This window comes from Cyanistes caeruleus, chromosome 7, assembly GCF_971803275.1.
Source record: "Cyanistes caeruleus chromosome 7, bCyaCae1.hap1.1, whole genome shotgun sequence".
NCBI classification, from domain to species: domain Eukaryota; kingdom Metazoa; phylum Chordata; class Aves; order Passeriformes; family Paridae; genus Cyanistes; species Cyanistes caeruleus.
Genome location: NC_141707.1, coordinates 12,528,590 through 12,548,972, shown reverse-complemented (window position 1 = coordinate 12,548,972; position 20,383 = coordinate 12,528,590). Strand labels below are relative to the sequence as shown.

The following is a 20,383-nucleotide window of genomic DNA, read 5'->3' as shown; positions in this document are numbered from 1 at the left end:
ATATGTTCCATTAACTGCAAGTCTTTGGGTAGCACACTGTACGTATGTAATCAGTAGGGGAAACAAAACTGGAAAACATTAATTCAACAAGCATTATATTATAGAACATTAGTAAATGAAAAAAAAATCCCAAGGAAATAATGGGAAGTGAATAGCTAATGATAATTACAGTACTCACACCACACCACCATTAAGCAGAAACATATCAATAAGAAACTGCAAGATAACTATTCATTTATGAAATACACTCAGTGTTTTAATGCTATAGTTAGCATATAGCAATTATCTTAGCAGTTAAGGTGAATTTCAGCTACTGAATATCCCTTAGTTAAAAATTGTCATTGGGTCAGTTTTAAAGCAAACACAATTAATATAACACCTAAACTTTCTGTTGTAGAGTTGCTAGGAGAGCTCCAAACACGTTCCTTTTAGATAATGCAGGCAGTTTTGAATTAATAACTCAGCCATTTCACAAAGGCCAGCACTCTACATTTACAGAATGCATTAGATTCAATCATGCTGGAACTATGTAGTTACAGGTGATTTTACAGTTGTTTGTTTCATTTCTCAGACCATGATGGCACTCAGAGTAATGTAATTATTCACCTAATTATATAATATGGCTGTAATAAAGCATTTGGATTGCTCAGCAATGACAGCTGAGAACAGACATGTGATATTATGTACAGCTTTAAAATTATCCTACAATAAAGGAACATCTCTCAAGTTAAAAAGTTATCCACATCTCAATCATCATGAGACATTTGACAAAGGCATAATTGGATTAAGTAAAAGCCCAAACCAGATTTGTCCATTTTGAAATAGTTTGGGGTTTTTTTTTTTTGGTCCTATTTTCATCTCCCAGTGATGATCCTGATTTAGGGACTGACTCATTACAGCTCAACCCCAGACAGGGCTTGCTGATGGCAGAACTCCTCCAAGATACAGGAAATATTTGACCAGGCTGCTGTAAAGGTCTACAAAGGTTCAGCATGGAGAGTTTTGAACTGTGCTGGACAGTTTTTTTCATCTAGCATCCCACAATGCTATTTCTCAGCTCTGCTGAGAAAGGTGATGTTAAACTGGGCAGAATGCTGCTTTAATGTGACTGTGCTGCTTCCCCTCTCTGTGCTAACTCATTTATTGCCATTTATTTATCCTTTAGACAGCCCCACAAAGCCTGTAGGAACAGGGTCTCCATGCTGGGGAACATGCTGCTCTTTCCACTTGGTAGGAAAAAAGGTTGCCAGTCACACCAAAGGTTTTATTCACAACTCTAATGGATATGAGTGCTCTGATCCACACAACTACCCAAACAGGCCCTATTAATTAGATTTAACTGGCCAAAGCAGCCTTCAGGGGAATGCCATAGTGGTTAGCAGCTGTGTTTTCCTTTTGGTCCTTCCCTTGACTGCAGAATCTGTAGGCTATGAACCACCCTTCTCCCAACACACCCTTCTGAAAGTACAGCACAACTACTAGACCCAGCAGTATTTTTGTATTTGCTTTCTGTCTTCAGAGATCAGTTGTAACAAACCATCAAGCAGGATTTGGTACTTGGAGAGATTTCTTTACAAGTGTTTGTCCTTGATATAATAGACTCATTTTTTGAGAGAAGAAAAATAAAAAATAAATCTTTCCAGATGCTTTCTGCTTGCTGACCCATCTTCCCCTCGTTAAAAGCCAACACACATTACACTAACAAGGACTCAGAAGCTGCAGCTTTGTGCACTGCACAGTCCTTTGGGTGGGTTAGTCAGGAGTGTATGAACAGGGTTTAGAGCTCATGTGGTTACTTTATGCATTCCCAAAGCTACTCAGCATTTTTAACACGGTTGAATTGCAATATCAGATTCCTAGACGGTCCCAGTGGTCCAAAAGCAGTTTAGTCCTGTGCTCAGACTGAAGTCAACCTCACTGCTTTATCTCTACATGGTGTTTTCCCACCCTGCCTACTGCATGAATTTTGTTTCCTACATTTCTTTGCTTAATGTGAAAAGAGGTGTTCACGTCTTTTCTGCTGGTTCTCGCTAGAATGTGCTATTTTGAAATTTTCATTGATCACAAGGCAAAGAAAACTCCCCTCAGCTGCCCCTCTCCACAAAGTTCACTTTTGTGCTGCTGCAGGTCAGCTGTTCAACTGGAGTCCAGCTAAAAATGGAAGATCTTCAAGGCAACACCCCAAACCAGCACAGCTCACAGGACTCTTCACTACCAACATGAGCAGTCAGATAATTCCCAGTGACCTCAGCATGTGAGCAGGGCTAAGGTGCAAGATGTTTCACCTGGCCAGGACAGCAATAGAGAAAAGAGTAAAACACCACAAGCAGTGCACTGCAAATTCAATATGATCTCTGAAGCCTGAGCACTGAGAACATCATCTGTCATTGGGAAAGCAATTTTCTCTCAGCAAACTCCAAAACACAAAGAATCACAGTGACTTCTTGGGATTAAGGCAAATTTCCTTCCTCACAGGACTGTTTGGTTTGTCAGGGTAAGAAAGTGTAAGATATTGTCAACCAATAGGTGAATTATCCTTCATGAAAAAAAGGCTACTGGTTGGAAAAGTGAGATAAGTTCAAAGGAGACTTAATTCCTAGCAAAGCTCTAAGCTCTTGGATCTGCTCAAAAGAAAATATTTTGGCCAAAAATGATCTGGAAGCAAAAAGAGAATACACAATTGGAATGCAACACAATTGGCTGATCCTGTGAATGTCTCACTTCTTTCAAGAATTATTTAATTCCAAATCAAACTCTTACATTTTGGACGTCTTTCAAATGCATGTCAAAAATGGCTGTAAAGGGCTAACACACAGTGGTTTTTCATTCTGAAAACAAACAGAACTGAGACATTTATAACCTTATCAGTGAAAGGGAATTGCCAGCTGGGGAGAAGTATTTGAAACTTACTGCAACAGCATTCTAACAGAATGAAAAACCAGAGCTCCCACCTCTGTACATGATTTCATAGGGTTGTCTCAATCTAAGTAAGAAAGGATTCCTTTCTAATTAAAAATATGTTCTGCATAATTGTGATAAATGGGAAATAAAGTGAGATTGAATGTGTTTAATCAAGTTAATCATTCACAAGAGAAATACAAAGCTTCATATCAAAATGATGGGTTTCAACTCCACATCAACTGTTTCTGATGGTGATAAAATATTCTATGCAATAAACCAGCTATTCAAATACCTGGGGAAAAAAAAAAAACAACAAAAAGAGGCATCATTAAGCCCAAACTATGAAAGAATAGAGAAAACTTGGGGGTTTTTTGGGCTACAGGATGGGAGTTTTTCTGGCTGGACACATTTTCCAGCATTCTTTGGCCCCAGTTTGGTAAAGGCAAATGTTTGTGTTCCTACTGAGCTCCAACTCAGGCTGCATTAGAAAGCAAGTGATGAGCACAGGCTCCATATTCCCCAAAACATTGCTAGAGAAAGCTGATCTACGAGCAGGAGAAGAAAATTCGTACACATGTGCACCTGCACAAACATAGTGATGCATTTGACAATATTCTGATTTCAGAGGAAAACAAAAATATAAGAAAAAAATTTTCCAATCAATAATCTTTTGTAAGATGCAACAGAGACATGAAGATTATAAGAATAAGAAGCATTCCCTGACATTTTAGGGAAATTTACTTTTATCTAGGACTGTAAACCACAAACATCCAACCAAAAACCGGGCAGGCAATCCAGATTCTATTCTCCCATTTAGAACTGGGAAGAAACCCGAAAAAGAAATAACTAAAGATGTGGCAAACATATTTCTAAACAATAATACAGGCAAATAATACTTATAGGACTCTCACAGGAGGGCAGGGGGAAAACCTGCATAACAGGAACTTGACCTTGAGTCTCCTGCATCCCAGATGACTGGTTTAACATAAAATTTATCTCCCTCTCATACATGTTTTATCTTTTTTTTTTTTTTAACCTAGCCTTTTTCAAAAAACTGATTTTCCAAATGAAAGATTTCCACTGGAAGATTTCCAAGAAAGCTACACTGGAAATCAAACAGATACACAGTTATTTTTGCACACACACATGAGCACATGGGAACATTTTCCATAAGGCCAAGAGGCTGAGCAGAACTCTGTGCCACAGGTAAAAGCTGCACTGACCATTCTCCAAAGCATCTGATGTGTGACAAATGTCTGTCAACTCCAGATGTGATACTGACACAGCAACAGCAGCAGAAAGACACCAGGAATTTCAAAGCTGTCACTGATCAAAGGAATCCACAAGTCTGATAGACCAGGTTGTTTTCCTGGGGTTCATTGATGCCAGAAAATCAGTCAGGGTTCAGGATTACTCAAAAGTATCTGTACCATAAGAGGAAACCTTAAAGAAAAGTTTAATTTGGGAAAAATAGAAAAGTTATCTTCTTGTGTGCCATGTTGGAAGGATAAATCATTGTCTCAGAAGCTAAGAGTCAGCCAGGTAATTAAAAAAGGTAACAGAAAACAAGAGATGCCTTCAGCACTGGTGTTTCAGTGTGGTTTAGAGCACCTAAAATGGTGTTCACAGCCCTGCCTTTGGCCAGGATCCAGCCCCCTCAGATGGGGACTCACCTTTCTTTCCAAGGAGAGAAAGTCAACCCTGCACTAAGCAGTGACCCCTCTCCTCCTTGCCCTGATTTTCTCGGGTGCACAAGTCCCTGCTACGCCAGCAGGGCTTTAAAGAAAGAGCCTGCATCTGTTTCTGCTGGAGATGGTATTGATTTTTCAATTTTTTTTCATTAAAAATGTATTTGTAATGGAAACTGCAATAAATCCATAATTGGGAAATACAGTTTGATACCACCATTTTTGCTAGTTTGAAATCCCCAATTTTTTATTTCTAAAAATAACACGCTCCTGTAATATTTGCCAGAATTTATTTTGGTGTAAGGCTGTGAAGTTCAAATGGTAGGTCCATCTGGCTCCAGGTTTATTACTCCAGGACAACATTTTTTTAGTACAAATTTCATAGGGGAAAGGGAAAACCACAGTGAATTATTGTTGTCCAGAAGGAACCAGCCCATCTGCTCCTCTCAGGATGACAATATGATATTGCTTGCATGCAGTGACATATGGACAAAGGGGAGTAATAAAAAGCAGCCTCTGAATCGCCTTCCACCATATAAAGAGAGATGCACATTAAAGTTGGAATGTTAAAACTTGGACTCTGGTATTCCAGATAAAGATAAAATTTAGATAAAGATAAGATTCAAGATAAAACCAGTGGCAGCACTGAGATGAAGAATAACTCACGTAGTCCATGGTTGTCCTGTCCTTCAGCCTACTAAGGCATCACTTCAGAAAGGACACTGGCATGTCTCTTCATCAAACATCCAGATTTCCACTTTGTTTCCATATACACAGCCCTAATAAAAAAAAAAATAAAAAATATTTTATGAATTGGAAAAACTGATTTGGTTAGCTACTATCTAGAGGGCTTTCTGGCTCACATGTAAAAACCCTCAATTACTATTTCAGGTGAGCTCAAGAAGAAAAAAAAACGATGGCAAACTAATACCAGATGGATGTTGTATTTACAAAAAAATAAAGAAAAGGAACATAAACAGTAGTTGCTGTTTAACTGGGATGTAACAGATGTTAAGAGCCAAAATGGAATTTCCTTTGCTTAACAGGAAATTTTCTTATCTGGAATTTAATTCACATTTCAACAATTCCCATTTCTAATATGCTTTAGGCATAGCAGAAAAGGTTTGAAAGTTTCTGACAATATATTCCAAATAAGATGATCTTGCTTCACACTGAGAAATATCATTTTAAGAATATTTTTCATTGCTGAATAACTTGCAAAATTTATTTCTAGCAATGTTTAAGATGTTGTATGTCCTTCACACTGGGGAGAAACTGAGTCTTATTCTCAAGATGAGTAACAAAAAGTTTCTGTTAGGGATTTCCCTCTAAGCAGAAGCTGAGCATTCAAAAATTTAAGAAGGAATACTATCCATGCTGCCAACATTACCAAAGGCAGATTCCAGAACGTTCTCAGCAGCAAAGCTAGAACAAGTGTCCTTTTTAAGAGAGGACTCAAATTCAAAATACTACAATGCAAAGTCCTTTTGGAAACAAAGTTATGTTTAAGAGCAGGAACAGGCTGCTGCAGAGGAGGTTTTTACACAGCTGTGCAGAGCAGGACAGAGGAGCACAAAGTACACTTAAATTCACATCTAATTCAAATAAACGGGGTCAGACCTACAGCACACCCCCAGTCAGTCACAGGCCTCCCCTGAGCTCTCTCAGCCCCAGCACCATCAGCACAGCTGTAAAGCCCAGAAATCCCTAAAAAAGACAATTTGCTAAACAGTTTATAAGCACCTGGCAAATAGCAAGGTAATAAAGCAGCAATAAAATTGCTGAAAACAGGCCACATGTAGCTGTTTTAGTTTCCTTGGCAGGGTATCTGACCTGGCAGACCTGTGATGTGTCCTGAATTCAGGAGGGTTTTCTGGCACTGCCTCAGGTGACAGCTTCCTAAGCAAGCTCATGAGACAGGGCACAGCTCTTGGAAAATTGTACTTTAAAGTGCCATCAGTAGCTTGCTGTTAACTTGCAAGACTCACATTTGGTCTTGAAAATGGTTCAGCCTCAGGCCCAACTACCTGCAGCAATTTCTTTATTGGCTAACATAATAAAATCAAACAACTATAACAATTAGAAGGGTCAAAATACTGGGAGTGGCTGCAAGAACTTTCAAGGACAAGCTCTGACTTCAAACTGATTTTGAGAAATTGAAGGAAAGGGCTCAAAACCAAAAGAGATAAGATAGTTGAAGGCATGCTTAGAAAATAAAAGCCCCACAGTTCACAGAGATATTAAATGGAAAATAGCAATCCTGACCAAGAGGGCTAAATTGTTATCAATGATCATAAACTTAGTGACCAACTGCAGGGAAAGAGTGCCTGCTAAAAGGCACAAATAGCTGAGCCCAGTTTTTGGCATAAGGTTTTTAATAGCTTTCTTGGTGAGTTCAGAGAAGGTGAAAGAGAGATAAAAAGCTGGAAAACACCACTTTAAGAACAGCTGAAGGAAAGCAGTTTTCTGCAAGGGAGGAAAAATAGAATATCATGTGGCCTTGCAAGACAAAATAAAGGGCGCTAAGAGGACAGCAGCCAATAGCCTTCCATTTCCACTTGGAGAATGCATTAGCTCAATTTGGACAAAAGACACTTAAACATCAGGAATGCACCAACATGGGAGGAAATTAAAACAACACACTTCAGTCACTTGCAGAGACTCGTGGAGTTCAGTTTTTTCAAAGCCCATTTCTATCAGAAGCACCAGGGAACATTTAATTCCCATCGCCCAAAGATGGATTAAGTGATCCCCTGGCTTCCCCCTTGCAGCAATTTCTAACAAATCCAGTACAAACTTTGGTACCATGACCGGTATTACGTGGAGGATGCAAAGATACTGCACTAAAAGAAATATATCATCTCATGTTTCATACCTGCAGGCCTGTTTAGCTTGCTATAGTGATCTGCAAAATGACATTTCTAGTAGAAATTAATCTGGATTATATATGACACAAACAATTAGCAAATAATGCCATGGATTCATGAGGGGTTTTTAAGGCTGCTGCCAATACTGGAGTGTAAGCATGAGGCCAGATGATTTCCTCCCAAGATGTTATGGCTGCATCTGGAAACCTCTTCTCTAGTGCTGCTTATCCTTGCTTCAAACTGGTGAACTAAAACTAGCCAAGGAAAACCCCACATGGCCTCTTCAGGGAATGCATGGATTAAATCAAACTTTGAGGGGAAAAGCTGCAAACCAGACAATGGGTTTGCACCTCTGTGATTGATGTAAAAGCACGTACAAAACAAGTTGTGTGATCTGCAGCGTAAGAGCAGCTAGGAGGAGGAAAACCTCCTCTAAAATCATAATGCCAAGAGACAATAGTCTGAAGAAACAGAGGTTTGCAATAGTCTGATGATGTGGACAGGCACTGAAGGCTACAGTAGAGTTTTGTTCCTCCAGCCTTTGTGGATTGTGGCAAGAACCAGTAAGACCAGCGAGATGCTGGTGCTTCAAACTCCCCAGCAAAGGGCCCTGGCTTCCTCAGGTCCTGCTCAGTTCCAAACCTCTGCTCTCAAGTTACAGCCAAGCTGCTCATTTCCAGCTGAAGCCATTCTGTGATTCCATGACTCTGCTCCAGGGAGCAGGGTGGCACACCCAGGAGGGGAACCATGCAGTGGGACAGATGCTGCTGGGAGCCCAGCACTCACACTGCACACATTTCAGGGCACAGGAGGGCAGCAAGGATCACACCACAGCCCAAGCAGCAGAACTGCACTGGAATCCATCCCACAATCCATCCCGGGGGTGCTCCCAAGGATTCTTCTAAGAGAAATTGCAAAATCCACCCTCCTGATGAAGACATTTCCCCAGGGGGCCTCTGCATAAAACATGGTGATCCAGCTCCATCTTTATTAGCTCGGGAAAACAAAGACAAAAATAAAAGAATGGCGCTACTCAGTTACATTTACTACAATATTTGGGTAATTTCCTTTCATATTAAAAATCCTATTAAAGCACCTATTAAAACACAAATTGTGCAATAAAACTTCTACAAGCTGTTTTTATTTTTAAAGCCAACCGCAAATCATGCAGTATGCAGTAAAAAAAGAGCATTGTTCTGCTTTGAAATTGATGAAGACAGATTTGTCTCCTTCCTGCTGAGGAGCTCTGGAAGCTAGGGGGTGCCCTGGTAATGCACACAGCAAGAGATGCTGACTAGCTCAGAATCTTTAATGCAGTTGGGACAAGAGTAGATGACTCTTATTCAAGCTGTTTATATACTTCCTCAGTCCACTGTCTTCTAAATTCTCAAGAAGAAATCAGATAAAATTACTTGATCAATAAACTGGAAATACCTGTAGAGGATTTTTTTTTTTTCCCTACACTGACATATTAGTGAAATTCATTTCAAAAGGATGGGGATCTCAATGAGAGGAAAGAAAAAAACCACACCTCTTACATTTCACACGTGGTCAAAACAAAATTGTCTTACAAAAAAATCTTCTGCTGTCCTTCCTTTTAGAATGTCTTTAATTTCTTTTGACTGTTAATGTCATGCCAGCACCAGATTAAATTCACATTGCCCATCAGCCTGATGTCATGCTGAAAGCTGCCTCCCAGAGAGGCAGTGTTACACAGAGGGGTCCTTTCAGTGATCTGAGGCTACCCTTCTCAACAAATGTACTTTTTCTACCTTTAAATTTCTAAAGAAAAGTGAAAAAAAACCTCTGAGGGAATAGTCTTTGCAAGGAATATAACTCCTGCAGGGAGTTTGCACTACTTTCACTTGTGGAAAAGCTGGTTGGTGGCTCAAACTCTGTGCAAAACTGTGTTTGGAAGTGTTGATCAATAAATAAAATACTGTACCAAAATACCATTTTGGTTCAACTGGTGTCTGTTATTTGTTAAGGATTTAAACAATCAAGTTGAACTGATTGTTTTTTTTGGAGTAAAATTTTTACAGGAAATGCCTTTTCAAGTCCCTCCTATGACAAAGTTGTTAATATTCCCAATATGTGGTGGTATTGTTATTTCTTATCAAAATAGTGTTAAGTCGATGCACAAGTCTGCATTTTGTAGAAATGAACTGACCTAAAAATTACTCATAAATTTCCCCTGATAGATACTCAGTGGAAAAAAAAATCCAACATTTTAAGATAAATCCAACATGAAAACCCCTAAGATTATTTTTCTGATGATCAGATAAAAGAATTCTATTTTTTTTACTATCTATATCAAACAAACAAAATTACACAAACTAGAACTTATATGTACTTCAGATAGAAAACTGTAAAACATGAAAATAGTGAAAAATACCCCCAGTTTTAAAAAGACACGTGCAAAATGATTCATTTTCTGTTAACTGTGGCAAACATGGGAAAAAAGCAAGTGGATTTCTTTAGAATTAAAAAATTTATTTGGTAAAAAAGCCTAAATTGAACCTTTCTTATTCAGATCTTCACTTCTTTCAGAGTTCCTCCAACTCCAGACTGTCCCACCACATCCTTTTGAAGCAGCTACAGTAACTGCTGCTCTAAATGCAACTTTCAGCAGTTTCTGAAGAAGTGAATCATTTATGTATTTAACAAATTGTCTTCAAGCCAAAACCCATTGTTTTCAATAAAAGTTCAAGCCAACCAGTTTCTGTTGTTTTCTGAATAGATAACATGCAAAACCAAGAAATTAAAATGTTTTAACTTGCTCTCTACAGACCATGTGAAAGATATACTTGAAAACACTTCTGAGGGATGCAGAAATCAAAAAGATTTTCCAGGAACACAATCTGACAGAAAAGCCTAACCTCTTCCTTATACTTAGCTTTTGATTTTTCATATCCCTTGATGGAACTGTTCTGGACATGGCTTGACAGCATCCTCAACAATTTCACCAGGGCTTTTGTTTTTTAAGAGAAGTCTGGACAAGTCTCCAGCAGTCTCTTCCCACCTAGAATTTCCTCTGGTTGCACATAGGTTTCAGACTCAATAACCTCTGGTCAATAAACAATAACTCATTTTGTACCCACTCAAAACCAAAATCAATTTTATCTCAAAGGGAAAAACAAACAAACGGGTCAGGGGTCTCTGAGGAAACTCCACATTTTGCATCCATGTAAATGCACAATAGGAAAAAGTACATCTTTCTTTACAACTAGTCTTTCCTTTGTGAAGAGCTCTAATCAACACACTAGGTTGCTCTTTTTAAAATTAAGCATTAGGGTAAATGGATTAAAGTATTCACGGTTTATTTTACCAGGCAAATTTCCTGTATTACTTCATACTTATTAACCACTCTAACTTAAAAATAACAAGGCTAGATTGTGTCTGTGAATCCATTATTGGATTTGTGTCAGCAGGTGTGCTATAAACACCTTAAAACTCACAGAAAATATTGCCAAAACAGCTCCAAAACAGCTGAAAACAAATAATTTTTCCACTAAGAAAGTGCTTATTGTACACTGGGATAGCTGCTACCTAACAAAGGATTTTGATTCAGCTGTTTTTGCAGTATTGTTTGTGTTCTCAGAAGTTTCTTGAGGAGCTTATCTGGTTCAGGCATGCCTCATTACCCAAAGTCAGGTTTTACATATCTCACATTTTAATTTTAGGATCTCACTTCCAACTTGCACCAATACCTCCAAAGAACCAGAGGCCTTACGTGACTGTGGTTGCCAGAAAAGGGAGAGGAACAGCTCTGAGGAGAGAAAACTCACATTTGTTCTTGCTTCTCTGCTTTAACCCAAACCCACATTCCTCATGTAAACCACAGAAAAGCAAGGCCTGACATCCCAGAAAATAATGATTTCATACAAGTATCAATGCTGACACTGACCACTAAATTTATTTGCACGATTGCAAACACGTTTCAGTGACAGAGCACACAAACTCTGTCTGCGGCAGGAACTGTGTACGCACCTAAATCTGAAGGGCTCCATTGATTTATTTTAGACCAGAGCGCCATGAATTTTGCTAGAAAGGGTTCTGCCATCACCCAGCGAGGTCACTGCACCCCCTGAAGTCTGGTTGAGCCCAGAAACACACAGGCTGCAGCAGGGATGGAGAGAATTCACAGCAAAGCACCCAAGGACACAGGAGCTTGCCTGGCCACAAGTGCCCAAGGGATCACCTCCCCACAACAACGCTGGTAACTGGGGGCACCCTCAGCTCAACAGCCACCAGTTAAGTTTTCTCCCTGCATTTATTGCCTTCTTCACCAGGAACAGACACAAAAATCCCTAAAAAAAATTACTTGCACATAAATGTGCTGAGAGCAGCCAATACAAAAACCTGAGTGTTTTACATGCCCGGTGATTCCTTACTGCCATTTTCTCTTGCTCTCTAGCAATCCATGAAAGTTTAAAAAAAAAAAGTCAAGGTTGAAACACAGAACAGAAAAGTAGCATTTTAAAATAGTTAATTAATAGTTATTTAAAACTATTTTGAAGTTGTTTTGGGGTTGTTTCTCACAATGAGATATTTGGTGCAGCCCATTCAGAAGTCCAGACCACAGCTCAGCTGGGGAAGGAAAGATGCATTTAGCAGAACATGGGGTTCCACTGGAAATGGGCTGACTTGGACTAGCACAAATTTTACACACAATCAGGACCCCCAAATCAATTTTTTTTCATGACAATTGCTGAATCACAAATCAAATGTCTTACTTGGACCCTCAACATATGAGTAATGCTGTTTATACAAGAGAGTGAAATTTATTATTAAACTATCATGTAAATATCTATCTAAGGGTGAGAATAAAAAAAAAATTGCAAAAGTTGAATAATTTTTTTTCTTTGTGTATGCTTGCTGAAGCAATAGAAAGTATGCTTACAAGGCTATAAATACCTGTGGTTTGCAGAGTTCACTGTAGAGTTTCAATAATTACAGAATAGGAATGTAATGGGAAAATTGTCTTTCCCGAAACAGATGGCAAAATAATGTATTCTATACAGTTAGCACATTCAAAAGCTCTCTGGGAATTAGTTCAAACAAACTTGGAAAACAAGAATGCAAGCACAGCCAGAGAGAAGAGTTATAACATTCTACTAATTTGGAAAAAAAAGAATTGATTGAATAAGAGATCTGGGTCAGTATTACCTACTGCAAAGACTAGAGAAAGTGAAAGAAATTAAAAACTCATGGAAAACTCTGCTGACTCCTGTCCACAGCACACACACTGCTGTAAGAGGCGGGAAGGGCACAGATTTAACAAGGAAACTGGAGCCAGTGGTTTGATCTGAACGCTATCTTTCCTCTCCCTTTGGTGAAGGGATTGTACAAAAAGTTCAAGTAGAGGTATTCGTGTTCTGATTGGCATTTAAAATCCATTTTGAGGCCACCTGCAAGACCGAGATGCAAAAAGGGATTAATCTTGTCATAAACATTTTTTCATACATATTTATGTAACATGTGGAAAGCTGCTTCAAAGCTGCTCTACTATATGTAGGCAAAAATGAATTTCCCTGCACAAAGATGAGAGGAAAATAATTTCACATCCATCTTTGACTAGGTCAACCATTTCCAGCATCATCACAATTATTCATTCACAAACTTGGTTTCTCCCTTCCCAATCTGCGAGTGGTGTTTTCTGAACCACGCTTCCAAATGAACTCAATTACCCAACTTTCAGCTTATTCCACAGTTAAACAACTAGAGGCAGAGCTCTTCTCAAGCACACTAATTCAACCTGAATCAATTGTTATTCAGGAGAGCAAAAAGTTCTGAATGATGTCCTCAAAAAGTGAACAGTTGATTGAGAGGAGAAGGAAGGGTTTGTATCTTTGCTTTCTTTTTTCCTTTCCAACTTTCGAGACATTTGGTAAGCTCTGATGCAACCTGATCTTTCAGCCTTCTATTTCTAACAGTTTGTATTTCTAGTTCAACTTCTCCTTGTTCTCTTCTTCTTGCAGCTCCCTGCCAGCTACCACAGCAAATGCTCTTTTTAACTCACAGAAGTCGCTTATGTCTCTCCACTGGCAACACAGCCTCTCTTTTCCTACTTGTTTTGAAAGCACAATCATCTCTGCACACTTCAGCCTGAGAACAAGCAACTCTGCAAGCTCAGTGTCATATTTCCTCTCTCATCTCCAAACCCAGAGATGCAAAAGCCTATTTTTATTTTTAATGGAATCTTTACCACCAAAAACGTCCCAGAAGAACCATTTTACTGCTTTTGCCTTATGCTCAAAATCCTTTTTCTTGACAAGTTAAACATGTCATTTGAATTGTGTACACAGCACATGTGATGTGTTCCCTTACTTCCAGAGCTGTGTTAGAGCTGTAGCCAAGCTAACATCTGTGGAGTAACTGTCTACTTCAACAACTTAGCTGGATTTCTTCTTATGAAAGAAAACTCAGAAATATGAGCAATTCTGCTCCAGGGACACTTTTGCAAGTTTTATGCTTCCTAAAGTAGTGTGCCATGACTTACACACTGGTCTTTTTTTTATTATTTTCCCCTTGTCCTGTGACAGCTGTTGCACAATTACTCGTGTTCCTTTGTGATTTGTCCCCAAGCATGAAGTCAAAATTAAGTTGTCAGAGAGTTGTGAATTTGACTTACCAGTTCAGCTCAGGGCAGAAAAGCTGCTCTGCCAAGCTTGACTTGCCATTAAACACTTGTGGCCAAGAGCCAAAAAATATGATCCTCTGAAAGTTAATTGTGAGGTTTTGTCTTTCCTCACAACAAATTGCTCAGCAGCTCTTCCCCCACAGGGTCACTTAACAAGCAGGCTCAGTTCACCCACAGAGATGATGTTTCATTTCCCTGTGCAGGAACTGAGACTTTGAAAGGTGAGAATCACCCATTCCTGCCTAAAAGAAGCACTAAAGCTCTGTACAATCAGCAGCCCAGGGATTACAGAAATCCGTGGTGGATTGCTAATCCTACAGAGCAGATAACAAGACTAGAAAACCACAGAAAACAGCAATCTTCTCTTTTTTTTTTTTCCTTTCCAGAGGCAAGCTTAGTAAGTTTTCCCCTAGATTTTCAGGAAAATAAAAGTTAAAACCAGAACCAGAGCACAGCTGACAAACACATGGTTTCATCAAATAACTTCTTAGCACTGTGGGAAGGTGGCTCTCCCCTTTCTCCCAGCCCTTGTCATACTGTCCTTACCCTGGCAGTCACTAACACCTCTCAGTTCATTCAAACTCTCTGCACTATTGCAAAGCTTGGGACAGGGAAGGTGTGTGCAAAGAAAAAGCCAGAAGAGAAATAAACAGAGGGAGCCAAATCTCTGGTATGAAAGACACGTTAATTCAGCTTCAAAACCATCTGATATCTATTTCTAGGCAGTCACTGTGAAGTTTTCTCAAAAATCCATTGGAAGACTGGCTCAGAGAACTTCCAATGAAGAACTAACCAGTGAAACTGGTACTTGCCTCATGACAAGAGAAATAATTTCTAACTCAGTTTAAGATTTCCCTTAAAAGCTCCAAAGCCAAGGGAATATTTCCTCCTGATCAGCACAAAATGGCTACTAGCACTTCCTCCACGAGTTTTATTTGATTAAATAAAACAGACCCAGGCAGCAGCGCAAACCACATAAAGCTGTTTCAGTGTGTGCATAACAGTCCCAAACAGAGCACTGAAGATTCTCAGAAAGCAGATGACTGAATTATCTCAGGCTTGCTGAAACCCCGAGTTAAAAAAACAATAGAAGTTCTATCTCTCTACCAGCCCCCAAAATCACTCAAACTTTTTGGACCCCATCTTGCTTTGCAAGTTCCACTAACACATGGCAGCACATTATCTTTGAGAAGAGATCTGCTCAGCAGGTCTTTCAGGTCTGCTTCATTTTTTTCCCTGAGATGGTGAAATGTAGATTGATTTGCATTGATGCACAGGCCAGTCCCTGTCTTCCCATTTGCTTCTTCACAGATTTTATGAAAGGCATGAACTGCGTTGGCTGCCAGACTTTTATGACTTCATCTGCAGCATTTACAGTGTGCCTTTCCCAGTCTGAGCTTGTTTACTGCAGTGTCAGGCTCCGCCAGGAAAGGTGAAGGTTATTTTATGGCTGCACAGATGATTGCCTTGCGCTCTGCTCTGCCAGTACCGTCCCCTCGTTTGCCATGCAGCTCCCTGAAATGCCCTTTCCAGGGATTCCTGATCACTTCCCATGCTGTTCACACTTTGCCATCTGCTGCCCCAACACCACTGTCACAAGGCTTGGGTCTTGTGGTGACATGGAGCGAGAAAGTCCTGCTTTTGCATTTAATGACCCCTCTGTTTCTGTCTGCCTCCAAAGCCACATCTTTTTTTCACATTCTGCAGGCTTTCAGAGGATGTGATACAGAAAACAGCTCCTGTGTCTATGCTGCCCAAGTTAAAAATCTTTTGACCAGCACACACACAAAAAAAAGAGAACAAGTGTCCAGGAAAGAACAGGATGTAAATGATGAAGGAAAACATTCCCCAAAAGGGGATAACATCACAGAACTGACATTCTAGCAAGGACTGCTGTACAGAGGGGAAGGCAGCAGTACTTGTAGCAGAAGAGGCACAGGTTACAAGAAGCCACCAGGACCAGTGAGACAGGAAAATGCAGAGTCTAATTGAAGAATTTGGAAGGTTTCCACAGCCAAAACGAAAGAATTTGCAAAGCATCAAAGACAGAACCCAAAAGCTGCCTACAGAGTCACTGCAAGCAGCTCCAGGGCTGTGCTTGCTGTTTCTGCCCAACAGCAAAAGATGAGGTGACTTTGGCAGTCTCCACTCCCTTTTTACAGCTTAATGTCTTATATTCATCTGTGTTTCACAACTGCAGCATTGCATGGAGGCCGCAGCTCCTCCAAATTTCTTTGCTATAATAATTAAACTGATTGTGGTAGATCCCTCCTAACACCTTGACTGAGGTGCTTGTTCAGGGAAAGCGATTTTTTTCCAGAGAAATGAGCTGCAGGTCCCAAAGACATTGCCTAGCGGGTTCAAAATTCTTTTGAAAATAAATATGGCCTCCAGATTCTAAGTAGCACATTAAGCAAAAAAAAAAAAAAAAAGTGCTTAAATTTGCTAGCTGTACCCCACAGTCTGTAAGCACTTGGGAGAACACTGGAGTTCTCCAGTCCTTACTCAAGTCTGCATCACTGCTCTTGTGAGACTGACTATCAACTGATTTCCCCCAAAGTGCTGTCCATAATCACAGCTTCCTTGTCACACACTGCTCAGGCAAATCTGGCACATGAATGGAAATACATTAATCATTTACAGAGTAGAATATGTTAGTGTCAATAGTGTGGAGACATGTTTGTGCATGAAGAGATGTAGTTTAGATGTACACCAGAGAAAATGGAGTGCCATAAGCTACATTATTTCCTATGCCCATTCTTTTTAATTTGGGAGAAAAAGTAGGTTTGAGTCTCATATTTCAGGTGCTATTAAAGGGAAAGGTGAAAAACACTGAGCACTTACAGCCACTCTCAGGAAAAGTTCAAATAAAATAATCATGAAAGTGCATGAACAAAGCATTTTCTGAGGTACCACCTCTCCTCCTTTTAAGTACATTCTGCTGCTTCCCTCACCTGCTGTGTGGGTTGCACTTTATCACACCACATCTTCATCTCAACTGTTTTAAGTTATGATTGCTGTAAAAACATACAGCAACTCAGAGGAGATGAGTGGTGACTCTGAGCAGGTTACAGCTGCTTGACCAAACACTGCCTTTATGATTTGTACAACTTCTGTGTAAAAATATAAGCTAACAAAAGATCACCTTTGCTCGTGACCATATTGATGTGAACAGCTTTTGGGTCAGAGTGATCTCTGTAACACACTTGCATGAAAAATAAAAAGTTCTAAATTAGATTGCCTTTTGCAGCAGTACCTCAGCATGCATTTAACTGCAGCCACCTCCAGAGATTTCCTGTCTCCCTGCAACAAACCCCAGCCCATGGACCTGGTGAGCCTAGGAGAGAAACCTCAGCGTGTTCTGTGCACCCCAATCCTCTGCCCAGAGCTCAGCAATCCCCCCTTGCTGTGATCTGGCACATCTTCAGGTGTCCTCTCCTTCTGAGCACCTGAAACAGGGAAGGATGAGCCTCTCCCACTTCTTTCTGATAACATCAAGTTACAAATATCACTCCCACAGCAAGCAAACTACAAACATGGGATTTTTAAAGTGCTTGCCTTTTTTTAATTATTGTATCAGAAAGTTTAACAAAGTGATAGATAAACCAAGTGAACATCAGATTTTTCATACAGAAAATTGATTTCGTGTCTAGCAGTATGCCTCTTGCCTCCCTTCCAGGTTTTCCATCACTTCCATTAGAAGAATGTTACTGTGTAACCTACAGATTTTAATTTTTTATTTTTTTTTAAGTGAGGACTGCAAAGTACAGTACCAGTAGTACTACAGCATCTTTTTTTCAGATCTAAAAAATATGTAGAAATTAACTTTAAACAATTAAAAAAACATTGCAACTCCACCACAATTTCAGTACTGCTGTACAACAACCAATGAATATTTACAAAGTTCTTATATCTTTCTCCTTCTGCAAACAAATATCTCAGGATGGAGTGGGGGAGAACCATGAGCTGAGTTATCAAGAAATAGCAAACAACCATTTCCTCTGCCATGACTGAACATGAAAAGCACATTAATGTTGGTCTCTGCAAGCATTCAGAGTAAAGGACAGACAGGATCTGTTTTCCTCTTCTCTGAAAAGCAGCCTGGTAAGTGACACCTTGATGGGAAACTCTTTAAAGTTTTAACTAAGATGGCTTCATCCATGGAGCAAAGATAAGGAAGAAATCAATTTGAGAGCAAATGCACAGCTTAACACCAGGGAAGAGGCTTCTTTAAAATTAACTCACATTCTCTCACTGACCATCCACCTCCTATTCTCATTTTAAGAGGAAACCTGAAGAGGACAGACTCATACTCTTGGACATTCCCTGACCATGTTACAAAAGCACACAGCCCCAGCATCTGCCCAAGAGGAGAGAAAAGTGACCACTGGTATGGAAAATAGTAAGAAAACATGAAAGCCTGCATGATTTCTCAGCCTTTTCTCCTTGAGCCTTCTGAGGGCTTCAGTCTCCCTAAGGAAGGTGGCCTAACTTAAAAATTTCCCCATGCAAAAAGAGAGGTCCCCCAGCCTTTGATAAATTTTGCTTAGACCTTGTTGCATTCTACTGCTGCTCTAAGCCATTGCAGTACCTGTACCAGTGTAAACCAGAGGAGTTAACTAATCTTGCATCTCAGAAGGAAATCCAGACCATACTGGTGTTATAGAACACATTTTTCACTAAAACCTGTATGATTTTCGCTGCCAAAATATTGATTAGGTGCTGAACATTGGAATATTTTACAATAATTATTTTGATGGCATGCAGGTAATCTCCACATTTTTGGCTAAAGTGGCCTGTCATTGTCAGCAAGAATCACTTAGCATCAGCTGTCCCTACAAAGGCAGTATAACTTGGGACAGCTATAAAAACCCTTTTTGTTTGTCAGTTTCCCCTCAGTCTGGAATGAGATTTTCACATTGGCTATGAGGTCCTTACTAGAAAAAGAACATGACACCTTCTCCTCTTAAAAGAATTGATAACATAGTGAATGTGATTGTTGTGAACAGCACAAACAGGAGTGACAGACAAATGGGGTTTGCACCTGGAAGTTCTCTCCTAAGCATGTTGGAGCTACTCTTTTCTGCACAACAAGGGTGAGAAGCATAGTGCAAAAAACAGAGCTGTGCATGCATGGCATAAATCATAATGCCAAGTATACTCAGTCACAAGGATTCTTCTGTAAAAACTCTGACACTGGTCCCTTACCTCTTGCTGAGTTTATCAGAGAGCTGAAAGTTAAAGGCTTGGTTTGTACTGGAAAACACAAATTTTTCTATTTATTCCCAAATTATAAATTCCCCGTGTCATTCTGGAAACATAATATTTAAAGTATATCTCCTTTCTTACCCTGTGAAATCAATACTGATATTTCTGACTAAGGCTATGCTTTGGATGTGCCTCCAAGTATATCTTGGTTCATTTATGAAATAATCACAATGTGATCACTGAATAAGAGCTCAGATATATAAAAGTATGAAGACTGTCTAACACAGGAATTGTGAATACAAAACTTGACCTAAAAAATATTGCTTCTGCTGAGAAGAACTAGGCTTTTCCCACAGCTTCCAATTTGTGATGGACTTCTTTTTAGGATCACAGAGACTCTCAATTGCAATTCAGGCAGACTTCTTTCAGTTATTTAGTGATTTTCAGAGAAGCCATGAATAAATGGGTTGAGTACTCACATATTCTAACTTTTGTTCAAAGCCTGAAAGAACTAGAAAAAAAAAATAAAACTAAATAAAAGAGAGGCCCATTGACAAAAGTACCTGGTGATCATTGCAGTATGCCTTGCCTGGAAAAAACACCTGAGAAAGTGATATTTTGAAATCATGCTACTTCCATGGTTGGAAAAGATTTCAGAGCAAAAGAAGTTTACTTATACTTCTTTGCTCTGAAGTTTTATTGCAGAAAGAGAAGAGCAAGTTCTTGCAGTTGCCAATAAGTCCTTAAACCCACGCATAAACACTTATCTAATTCTTGGATTCATACATAAAGACAGGATAGTTTGCAGCTGTGAATTGTCAATGCTTTTTAATAAAACCACTCAATTTTTCCTGAGACAAAATCCTAAATTGACTTGTTATGGTTTACTATAGTGCATATATGGCTGCTAAATTCATTACTACATTTGGTGCAGCTCCACTTACAGCAGCAGCAATTTAACACCCTGTAGTGGCAATCCTAAATAGAAAATTAAATTATACATTTGCTTCAGTTCAAGCTCTGGAAATTATCTCTGCGTACAACAACATAACAGCTCTTTGAACAACAGGATCTAA

The 20,383-nt window shown here is 39.5% G+C and overlaps 1 long non-coding RNA gene across 5 annotated transcripts in view; it reads right to left on the bottom strand.

Moving 5' to 3' along the window:
- Positions 1-20,383, bottom strand: part of LOC111944428 (uncharacterized) — a 62,618-nt gene that overhangs the window by 26,377 nt on the left and 15,858 nt on the right. For 3 of the 5 annotated variants that reach the window (XR_015289407.1, XR_015289408.1, XR_015289406.1), the window contains exon 3: positions 5,256-5,368. The exons of 1 other annotated variant lie outside the window; for it this stretch is intronic. This is a non-coding gene — a long non-coding RNA (uncharacterized LOC111944428). Of the gene's footprint in view, positions 1-4,862; positions 5,369-20,383 lie in introns of those variants that run through there. One more of the 5 variants, XR_002871289.2, reaches the window with a different exon arrangement.